This window comes from Elaeis guineensis, chromosome 6 (genome assembly GCF_000442705.2).
Source record: "Elaeis guineensis isolate ETL-2024a chromosome 6, EG11, whole genome shotgun sequence".
Classification (NCBI taxonomy): domain Eukaryota; kingdom Viridiplantae; phylum Streptophyta; class Magnoliopsida; order Arecales; family Arecaceae; genus Elaeis; species Elaeis guineensis.
In genome coordinates this window covers 48,541,765-48,554,254 of record NC_025998.2, presented here as the reverse complement: position 1 = coordinate 48,554,254, position 12,490 = coordinate 48,541,765, and the positions used below count along the sequence as shown (strand labels likewise).

The 12,490-nt window shown below is 35.1% G+C and overlaps 1 non-coding gene across 1 annotated transcript; it reads left to right on the top strand.

Annotated features, from left to right (window-relative positions):
• The first annotated feature begins 11,112 nt into the window (after nt 1–11,112).
• Nucleotides 11,113–11,218, top strand: LOC140858950 (small nucleolar RNA R71). Its single transcript, XR_012142354.1, has one exon. It is a non-coding gene; the product is annotated as a small nucleolar RNA R71 (small nucleolar RNA).
• The last annotated feature ends 1,272 nt before the right edge of the window (nt 11,219–12,490 follow it).

The window sequence follows — 12,490 nt, the reverse complement described above, 5'->3', positions numbered from 1 at the left end:
TTCTTGGTCTTTTTGGATCAAAAAGAAGCTATATATACAGGATAATTTTTTTTTCAATGACCTAGCTTCTTACAAAAAAAGCATTCTGTCTAGCTCCTATTGACTTTCAACTTTTTGCTCTGCTTTGACTTTGGATCGATGGTATAATTTTCTACATCTTTTCTTCTTTTCTCTCTTAAAGGATTGACAACTTACAGATGAACCCCCCACTACATGCATCGGCTCCTTCTGGAGCTGATAGTCCTTCTCGAATGTCTGCAGTAATCCTAGCAAATCATAGTAGTTTACTGCAGGATTGATCATTCTATAATGACTCAAAAAGGATAGGTAGGATTTTGATAGTGAGTTTAGGATAGTATCCTTGTCCAACTGTTCATGTAATGAAAAATCAAGTTTGCTTAAGTGTTCAATCTGCTCGATCATGTATAATGCATGATCGATGACTGACATCCCCTATCGTATGTGGGCATTGAATACAGTATAGGAGATTTTATGTCTCTCCACATCCTTAAGGGTGCCGAAGGACTTATTCAATATTTGAATCATATCCTCTGATTGTGCATCCTCAAACTTATGGCTAAGTTCATCATTCATTACTGCCCTCATGATGCAACGCATAATCATGTGGTCACTGAGACACTTCAAATAAGTATCTTTCGCAGCACGAGATGCAGTGGCAGCAGGTTCTTTGGGTGCTAGATTCGTAAGCACGTAAAGATCCTTTTGTGCTCTAGAATGATCTTCAACTTTCGATACCAGCTATTGAAGTTAGATCCGGTAAGCTTGTCACTATCCAGCAACGAATGGAGCGATAGTGTATTAGCCATAGTAGAAAAAAAATATAAACCTATTAGTATATAAATTATTTTAATACTAAATATATTAACATTAGTTTAAAGATTTTTTCACTATTTTATACGAATTGGTAGCCTCTACCTTCAATTCAAAGAATTACATTAATTTCTTAGCAGATACTAAAATCCACACAGATTGTATTTGGACCTGAGTGTGGCTCAACCAACCGTAGTGCACCATGGGTAGGTTTCTAACCAATTGTTTCTCCAAACAACTTTTAGCAAATAAATTTTGCCCCAGGTATCTCTTCAGTAGGTGTGTGGTGCCTCAACTGAAAATTCTGGTTAAGTCCAACTATTAACATGACTACATCAAGCACATCCAATAAATGAATATTCAGATCTGAGTGTGGCTCGATCAACCTGAGCATTGATTTGAAGGATACAACAAGATGGTCATATGATGAATGATAATTCTAATGCCTAATAGACACCAGGCATGTGGCACCTCCAATATCTATTTAGAATATTAAACTCATTATCACGTACCTTAATGGGAGGCTATGAACTAGTAATCTTCATAATTGTATCATTTTAAGAACCTAATAATTTAGAAGATTTAATTTGATGATTTGAGAATGAGAGAAGAAATTGATCTACAAGTCGTAAATCCTCTCGTTGACTTTACCAAGTCATAAAGAAGACTATATACAAGTTGGTCTAAAGATATCTAAATCAGTCACACTGATTTATCTTAATGGCATGGGTCAGTCCGAATCGATTAGTGACCTAATCAAAATATAATATACTATGTCGGCCAGATTATTGAGATCGGTGGGAGGGATATGTCATTAAATCATCATAGACGCCAAACTTAAAACTGTCAAACTTACCTTAGACACCAACTGGTTAATTAGTTTTAATTTGATCCATCAGAAGATTCAGGCTCAACCATTAGGCCATGATCATAGTCCATTTAGTATGGTCAAAAATATTGACTTGATCAAACTACAACTATTGAGGTTGATCTAAAAAAATTCTGATCTAATTTAATTCAACTCTTAATTAGATTCAATCAATTTTTTTATTTAGTCTATATTTGTTTCTAACCCTAGATCTAATCCAGTAGGAGGATCTGATTCATGCTAATCATTGCCCATCAATTTATGTGGTGTCTTAAAAAATCTTCAATTCTCAAATGTAGATCATTTTAAACTTAATTCTAAATTAAGTATGTAAAATATATATTTCAGTTTGTAGAACTATTCTACTAAGGATTCAAGTGAAGCATACCACATATTCATATCATGAAAATTAATTTTCATATATATGTTTAACAATTAAATATACATAATTATGATCTAAACTTCATATATACATCATATGTATCATGACTACTTTTAGATCACTATCAATTATATCTAATGTAATATGCTTTCAGATTTTAAAATAATTTTATATTTAAATTTATCTTATTGAAATTGTATTGAGTCATAAATCACTTTAGATCTAATCTAAATATATTCATGATCAAAATAATTTATAAAAATCTGTTTACTATTTTTTTATGAAACAAGATCATAATGACACCTCTACACATCATAAGAGAACACATCGAATGGGCAAGAGAGGGACATTAATCCCTACTTTCTCTTATGATCGGACGGTCAGATGATCTTATCAATCCAAATATTGGGCTACTAGGATCTGAAATCTAATTTCAAATCAAAATCACATCTATATATAATTTTTGAAACAAAGTAGGCATGTACATGATTTTGATCATATCAACCATGTTCTTCATCTAATCTAATCAGATCTAATGCATCATATATATCATATCAAATCTGAAACTTAATTTATAAAGAATATAAAATATTAAATTCAGATCTGAAATCATATAGAAAAATATTTAGATGCATATATGAACACATAAAGATTAAATTTTTGGTTAAATCTATTTCGATGTTGTGTAGAATTTTGTTAAAAATTAGATCTGAAAATCTATCAAAATAGATTCAATTTATATCTGAGATAAGTCTAACTTTTAATCCAAAATAATAACATAAAAATTCTATAAAAATTAGTTTAAAATAGATTTTAAAACAGATTGTTATTCTAATAAAAATCTGCAAAAAAAAATCTGTTATAATAGATTTATAACAAATCTTAACCAACCATTGATTAGGATAATGAAATCTAATCAAAATCAGATCATAAATTTTATTTAAACAGATCTAAATTAGATTTAATATCTAACATAAAATTTCAATTACATATCATATATAAAACTATTAAAAAAAATCAGTTATCCATCCATATATCAAAGTCTGGCTCTGATACCAGTTGAAGTAAAAAAATCTGATTCGGGATCGGATCGCTAGAGAGTATCTCAAAATATTTCTATAATAAGCTAACATAGATTTTGTCTTTTACCTGATACGCAGTAGAACAGGGATCAAATCCCTAAAGAATTCTTAAATCTAAAGCCTCGCAAAGGTTTGAACGTACAAACCCTCTACTTCACACACACGCCAAGCTTCGTAGGAAAGCAGAATGAAACTTCAGATCATCATACTTTCTCAAGACAGTAAGGAGGGGAGGAAGAAGATTTTTGCTGTGATGCCTCACACTTGGAATTGGAATGCTTAGAGCTCTTTACACGTGGAGGAGATCAGCCCCAAAATCCACACGCCAAGGAGAGGAGATGCTTCTCTTCTCTTGGATGCCACCTTTCTCTCTTTCTCACCTTAGCATACAATCTAATTGTTATATTTTGATAGTTAGAGGTCCTTTCTATTTATAGATGATTCCTCATGACCCAATAGACTAAGAGTCCTAATTCAAATCAGCTTTGAATTATTCCATCCCTTATCTAAGGAGTCCTATTTGAGATAGGATAGGCACTAAACTTGGTGCCCCCATGCACCCATGCCTAGACCTAAGAAAGGACGACAAAACTAGCACCCCCACCCTTCTTTGGTCAACCATGAAGAGAGAGAATCTCAGTAAAATTAGACTCTAAGGATCTAATCTAAATATGGATCAAAACGAATCCAATTCGAACCTGATTCAAACCAATTTCGAATATGCCATCAATCCTAAATTGTTTAGGATTTAGGATCAAGTTTAACTTGAATTTTTAATCCAATTAAGTCTAATTAAATCAGATCTAATTTAAAATTAATTAGCACTTAAAACCAATCTCTTATAGACTTCTTGGATCATAGATCAAATCTTATTCATCCCTGAAATTGAACCTAAACCTCATGTCTAGTGCTAGCTAGACATAGTGATACATATCGTAGCACACCAAAATTAACCCTACTCACTACTATATAGATAGGGTGAGTCGGGATCATATCCGCAGAGATCTTAGTTGATTGTTTTGAAAACATAAAAGAAAAAAAATAATAAATTATAAAAAAAACTAAGAAAGAAGTATGAAAAATAAAATTACTTTTCATTAATCTAATAAAGAAGTATACATAAAGAAAAGAAATAAAATTATGATATAAGACAACTAAATCAAGTTGATCTTCTTATTGCACCTGATGGTGGATGTGTCTCCTTGAATCCTTCATCTTCCTCCATGCAGACAGCGACAGGATGGTTGGAAGGCTTGGTACAGGAACTCCAAGGAAGAAAGGTTGATGGAAGCGAATATGTAAAGAGAAAGGGTAGCAGCACTAGGATTAGAACCTCTCCTAGATTTGATGGGATGTGGAAAAGGGATCTATAGAGGAATATGTTGTGCTAGGGTTAGTACCTCCCCTAAACTTATGAAGAAGAGGAAGAGGGAGAGAGAAAGAGAGAAGCTTGAAGAGAACTTAGACATTGGCTTGATTCAAAAAGAGAGAGGCCTTGGGGTTCTATTTATAAAGTGAGGAGGCTAGGGTTTCATGAAAAGAGAGATGGGAGTGTGAATAAGGACCCTTGGATCTTTTTGTTGATTCTCCTCCATTATCAATAAGTCATGTTCACACTTAGTTCCATTTATCTTTTAATCTGGATCTTTGATTAGAGAGGTTGCTTCTTGACCCTTGATTTATAAGTTATGTTCACACTGAAATAAGAGCTGATTGCTTGGTTCACTCAAATCTGAATCAATTTGAGTCCAAATTTAATCGTATGAATCTAAACTCCCAATTACCTACAAAATAAACTAGATAGTATTAAATTTTTAATAAAATAATATTAATAATTATAATATTTAGTATCTCTAGCATTCTAAATTAAGTATTCATCACACCCTCCAATTTGAACTTTACTCATCCTCGAGTAAAATAGATACATTAGTATTGTACACCAAATTATCCTTGAATTGAAAGTTATCCTAGACATTCTTAACTATAGTTGATATCCAGCTAGATCATTAAAGAGGTACTTCATTGGATTATCAATATGATCCAATTAATGGTTGAGTATTAGCCATAAAATTTTTAGAGATCTTCTTTCATCGACTTTTCACTCTACTCTTTAAATCCTCAAACTTGGTGTGAGCAGACTTTATTGTCTTCTTATAATTTAGTCTCCTTATTTTTTTTTTTGAAGAAATATTTACATGTATAGTCAGTGCAATGTCCTAACCTCTTAAGCTTTCTAATTGACTCTTATTGCGAGCTTTAGGCTAATAACTCTCAAACCAGTTGGCTTTAGGGTATTAGGTGTAAGGCACCCCTCAGGCTTACTAACTCAAGTCAAAAAGACAATGAGTTAAAACTGACTATACAAGAGGTTTCTTTACATTCTCACCTTTTGATACGAACAATAATGCTTGCTTAGGCGAAGGGACCCAGTTACTTAGCGAGAAATGTTAAAAATCTTTTTTTTTTTATTTTATCTCTCTTTTCTTTTAAATAATAATTTTTTTTTTACATACCTCGATCTTTCCACCCATACCCCCATAAAGCAAATTCTTCATTGAGATGGTGGGAAAAGGGTTCTAGAATCACTTCAAAATTTAGTCTGATCTAAATTCTTTCATTAATTAAGTGTCCTTAATAATTTTTTCTTCAATATCTCTAAAATTATCTAGATCATTAATCATTTATTAATTAGAGTGCCTAGTTAACTTTAAATTGAGATAAAATTTAAATGCACAAAACTAATTATTTCTAACCATACTCGAGGACTTAATTAGTTATTCTCCCCCCCAACTTAATTTTTATTGTCTCCAATAGAAGAAGAGAATCATAACAAAGCAAAAATAGAGTGTAACAAAAAAGGACACCACCTAAGTTCGATATGTGTAATATTGATTAAGATGTCGTTCATTGCTGGGCTAGTGTGTTCTTGACTCTATTGATCATGTTGCTCCCCCCAACTTGGCTAATTATTTTTTTCAAAAAATTTTATAAAATAAAAAAAAAATTGGATAGCTGAAAAATAAAATATTGGGTTGCCTCCCAATAAGCACTAAGTTTAAGGTCTTCAGCCAGACCAAGCTAAAGTTCAATTGTAAACTGGATCTTGTAATTCAATTGAGTCAACTTGCTCGCCATCTCTAATTTCATCCACATAATGTTTCAATTGTTGGCCATTTAATTTGAAGGTGTTTCCCTATTTAGGATCTTTGATTTCAATTGCTCCATGAGGGAACACCTGAGATACGACATATGGTCCATCCTAAAGTGAACGAAGTTTTGCAGGGAATAGTCGCAACCTCGAATTATAAAGTCATACTTTTTGATTAGGTTCAAATATTTTTTTGTGAAATGTATTTATCATGATAAACCTTAGTTCGAGCCTTATAAATTTGTGAACTCTCATATGTTTCATTGCGTAGCTCTTCTAATTCATTCAATTGTAGTCTCCTATTACTACTCGTATTTTTCATGTCAAAATTGAATTGCTTTATGGCCCAAAATACGCGGTGTTCTAGCTCTACCGACAGATGGCAGATTTTTCTAAAAATGAGTCGGTAAGGAGACATTCCTATCGGGGTCCTGTATGCAATACGGTAGGCCCATAATGCATCGTCTAATCATCCAGACCAATCTTGTCGATCAGGCCTAATCGTCTTCTCAAGAATTCATTTGATCTCCCTGTTGGAGACTTTCACTTGACCACTAGTTTGGGGGTGATATGGTGTGGCAACTTTGTGAATGATTTCATATTTTTTCATTAAACTTTTAAAGTGCCTATTCGTGAAGTATGTACCTCCATCACTAATAATGGCTCTTGGGCAATCGAATCGACTTAAGATATTCTATTGGATGAATTTGATTACCACCTTGTAATCATTCGTTCTGGTTGCCATAGCCTCAACCCATCTAGATACGTAATCTACCGCGATCAAAATATATTCATATCCATAGGATGAAGGAAAGGGGCCCATAAAATCGATTCTCCAAACATCAAAAACTTCCACGACTAAGATGGGAGATAGGGGCATCATGTTTTTTCTAGAAATATTTTTCGTTTGTTGACAGCGCAAGCACTCAAGGCAAAATTTATGTGCATCCTTAAATAATATCGGTCAGTAAAACCCACTTTGTAACACTTTTGTGGTCATTTTCTTCACACTGAAATGTCCCCCGCATGCATAAGAGTGACAAAAGATAAGTATACTTTGATACTCACCCTTAGGGACACAGCATCGAATCACTTGGTTAGGGCAATGTTTGAACAATTCAGATTCCTCCCAATAATAATGTTTGACCGGTGAGAAGAATCGATCCTTCTCCTATTTTATCCAATGGAGAGGAACTTGTCCTATTGCCAAGTAGTTAATGATGTGGGCAAACCATGGGATTTGGTCAGAGGATGTTGCAAAAAGTTATTTGTCAGAAAATTTTTCCTTGACTTCATCTGTACCCATCGTATGATCAACTAAGATTCTAGAAATGTAATCAGTGACCATATTTTTGGAATCCTTTTTGTCTCAGATTTTTAGATCAAATTCTTGAAGCAGAAGGATCCATCTGATCAATCATGATTTAGTATCTTTCTTTGAGAGCAGATGTTTCAAAGCCGTGTGATCAGAATACACTAGAATCTTAGACCCTAACAGATATGAATGAAATTTATCAAGGGCAAATACCACTGCAAGTAGCTCTTTTTCTATCGTAGTGTAGTTCAATTGAGCATCGGATAGTGTTTTGCTAGCATAATAGATCACATGTGGCTCCTTATTGATTCTTTGACCTAAGATGGCTCCTATTGCAAAATCGAAAGCATCACACATGATTTCAAATGGAAAGGACCAATCAGGAGGTTTTATTATGGGTGCTATTGTTAGGACTGTTCGTAATGTGTAGAAGGCTTGTAGACATTCTTCATTAAAGACAAATGGTGTATCCTTAGCCAGCAGATTGCACAAGAGTCTCGATATTTTACTAAAATTTTTAATGAAGCGTCTGTAAAATCCAGCATGACCTAAGAAAGATCATATTTGTTGAACCGAAGTGGAGGGTGGTAGTTTTGAGATGACCTTAATTTTTGCTTTATCTACCTCAATCCTCCTTTCGAAAATAATATGTCCCAATACGATTCCTTCCCGAACCATGAAATGGCTCTTTTCTCAACTTAAAATCAAATTTATCTCCGTGCAGTACTCAAAGACTTTGGAGAGGTTATGAGGACAATCCTCAAAAGTGATTCCAAATATAGAAAAATTATCCATAAATACTTCAAGATATTTATCCACCATATCCGAAAAATGGTCAAAATGCACCGTTGAAATGTAGCGGGTGCATTACAGAGTCCGAACGACATACGTCGAAAAGTGAAAGTGCCGTAGGGGCAAGTGAAGGTGGTCTTCTCTTGGTCATTCAGAAATACATGTATCTGATTGTATCCCGAATAACTATCTAGGAAACAAAAAAAATATTGACCTACTAGCCGTTCTAGGATTTGATCGATGAAGGATAATGAAAAATGATCCTTTCTAGTAACGGCATTGAGTTTCCTATAGTCAATGCACACTCACCAACCAGATGGTGTGTGAGTGGGAAGCAATTCATCTTCTTCATTCTTCACCACAGTAATACCTGCATTTTTAGGTACTACTTGAGTAGAGATGACCCATTTACTATCGGATATGGGGTAGATGATTCCAGCGTCTAACCATTTTACCACCTCTTTCTTCACTACTTCCCGCATATTTAGGTTCAGTCTCCTCTGCATGTTTCGATGGGGTTTGACATCTGCCTCACAATAAATATGGTACATATAGATGGAGGGGTCAATTTTTTTTAAATCGATAATGGACCAGCCGATAGCCTTTTTATTTTCCTTCAGAATACCAACGAATTGTGCTTCTTGATCCGGGGTCAAGTCTGATGCAATGATCACCGAAAGGATATCATTAGGTCCTAGGAATGCATACTTGAGTGTGGCCGGAAGTGGCTTTAATTCTAGTGCAGGTGGTGATTCTAATGATGGGGCTATGGGTGTATTAGCTAATGCAGGCAATGGCTCATACTTGATTGTCCAATGGGGAGTAGTTTCATCATTTGATGTATCAACTAAAATATTTACTTCTTCACTACCTCCCTCCATATCACAGTCGTCCACTCCAAAGTACGTCAAATGGGTGTCTCAAAAGTCATATGAAAAAATCATTGATGTTTCTTCCTCTATAATATCCTCGAATGTATCTATCTCGAAGCAACTATCCATTGATGGTCTCTAGGATGCACTAAACACATTTAATCTCAGTTTCTTATTCCCAAATGATATGTCCATGACTCCTGTCCTACAATTGATGCACGCATTTGCCGTAGCTAGGAAGGATCTACCTAAGATAATGGGAATTTGCCTTGGATTGCCACTCAATTCCATGTCAAGGACTAAAAAATCAACTAAAAAATAGAACTCATCTACCTTGACCAAAACATCCTTGATCATCACACATGGTGTCTTAATTGATCTATCAGCTAACTGTAGAGTGACCGATGTGGGCTTCAATTCTTCAAATCCAAAAAGTTTATAAACCGAGCTAGGTAAAAGGTTCACACTCGCCCCTAGATCTAGGAGAGCTTGTTCGATGTGAAGGTCTCCTATAATGCAAGAAATGGTAGGGGTACCTGGATCTTTAAGCTTTGGAAGGGTAGCGTGCTGGAATACAAAGCTAGCTTGTTCGGTGAGGCATACTTTCTTTGAGAGTTATGATCGAGATTTACGTTTCTGGGTGCACAATTCTTTCAAAAATTTTGCGTAAGCTGGGACCTATTTGAGTGCATCTAGAAGGAGGAGATTAATTTGGACTTGCTTAAATAATTCCAACATCTCATCAAGTCTTCTTCCTTTCTTATCCACAAGAGTGGGGGCTTTTAGGGCACTCGAAAATAGGGCTTTAGGCAAGTAAGGTGATTCTAGTGCAGTTGGTCCCTTTTCTACTTTTGTGTCCTCCTTGCTCTTAGGTGATTTGGGCTTAGTCAGAGGTCTAGGGTCGGTCTTATTGATTTTACTCGTGTGTTCAATGATCTTCCCACTTTTGAGAGTCATGATTGATTTGGCATGTTCAGAAAAGGTATCTGGAGTATTGGAGCTCTCAACCATGAATTGTCCTCTCAGCTTGCTCTCAGATTGGCTAGGTAATTTTTCTCCTTCTCTCCTACTGACTGCGGTTGCTAGTTGACCTATTTGGGTCTCTAGCTTAGCAATGGATTACGTGTGGGAGTTAAGGGTCTGGGTGTTGACTTCTAATCGTTCTAGTACTTTTAGAACCTTATTTTCAAAAGTTGAGCTGTGACCAGTGATAGATGGTTGAGGAGTATTTTGAAACTGGTGGTATGGTCCATGCCTATATGTCGGATTCTGATAATTTGATCTAGGTACAGTAGGGCCAACCACTAGCTATGATCTCTAAGAAAATTTTGAGTGGTTTCTCCAGTCGGGATTATAAGTGTTTGAATATGGATCATTTCTTGATCTACGAGCTTGTTGGGCTTGAGTTTGCTGGACCTGCTCATGCATAAATTCAAAAAATTAAGGTGCGGTTGGACATTCACTAACAAAATGAGTCGGGTTTGCACATAATGCACAAACATCTTGCACTAGATTAGGTAGAATCGAAGAGTGTCCGGTATTCAGAAGATGGTCTAATTTTTGGGATAACTCATCTACCTTACTGTGGATATCCATAACATTTTCAATCTGATAGATTCCACCTCTTTTCTGTTGAGACATAGGTTGTTCTCTAGAGGTGGCAAACATGTGATGTAGGGAGTTCTAACTAAGTGTTTCAAAGAGCTGCCAAGCCTCGTCCTCACTCTTTAGCATGAATGTCCCACCACATGATGCATCGATCATTTATCGGTGTTTCTTCGATAGACCATCATAGAAACACTGAACAAGTTTCCATTTGGGGATAGCATGGTGGGGGCATTTACGAATAAGATTTCTTAACCTTTCATATGTCTCATGAAAAAGTTCACCATCCAATTGGGAAAAACTAGTGATGGCTTTTCTAATTTGATTTATTTTTCTAATTGAAAAGTATTTCTTGAGGAATTCTCTCTGAAGATGGTTCCAAGTTGAAATGATTATGGAATCTAGGGAGTTTAACCAATGCTTGGCTTTGTCTTTAAGTGAAAAAGGGAACAGATTCAACCTGAGGGCATCATTGGAGAAGTTTTGGATTTTTACTATGGAGCATATCTCAAAAAATTTGTCCAAGTGTTTATACGGATCCTCATTCGTCAGTCCATAGAATGATGGAAGTATTTGAATAATGCTGAACTTGATTTCATATTGTCCCACCTCCACAGGAGGAGGCTAGATACATGATGAGTAAGTGTAAGATGAGGGAGTAAAATACTCTCTCAATTGTCGTGGTGGGTCAGTCTCTTATTTTGGTTCCATGGTTTTGATTTGGTTTATTCGAATCATTTTTTCTAGCTCTAGGTCTAATGGGTGTAAATCAGGTTGTAATGATCGGCGTCCTAGCATGCACCCAAAAGATCTCATCGAGTTTTAATTTCAATAATTTTTTTTTTTGAAAGAGAAGAGGAGAGTAGGAGGAGGGAAAAGAATTCTAAAGAAGAGAACCTAAAGAGTTCTAATGCTAAGAAGATAGAGAAGAATTAATTAGATTTGATATTTTTAGTCAATAATCAAGTGGTTCAATCAATCTTATCTATCGGTTATCCTAGATCTAGACAGCTCCTAACTGCCAAGGTCACCTTCAAGCACTTCAAGTAGCAGACTAGCCACTCAACTGGTCAGATAAGTGTAAGGTTGGTGGGGGTCCCCCCGTTGCTTTTCTTAGACATCAACTGTGTTAGCCAAATTAGCGAACGGAATCAATTAATGGACCACCTTCCTTCAAGACGTAATCCCTGAACCACTTTTTTAGACACCAGTTAAACTGACTAACCTGAACCTGATCTAACTTTTAGGGTTTCTTATCCTATTGAGCTCGAGGATCCTTAAGGGTCAACGTCAAATCGATTTTAAATTAGAAGTTTAGGTCAATGTAATTGCAAGGTGGTGATTTATGGGCCAAGAAAGGGTGATGAAATCTCCACCTTATGTTGATTAGGGTTTTGCCCTTAAGATTTTTTTTTTTATGAAAATATGCAATGCAAAAGAAAAAGATGTCCAAACATGTTAAGTGGATTTTAAAATTTAATTGATTTATTTATATTAGTCAAGCGTTATGTATTATCATTGTATTCCTTTTATATTATGTTATCTTTTAGTAAGAAGAAATAAAAGGTAAGTTTTTAAATTAGGTTAATTAGATA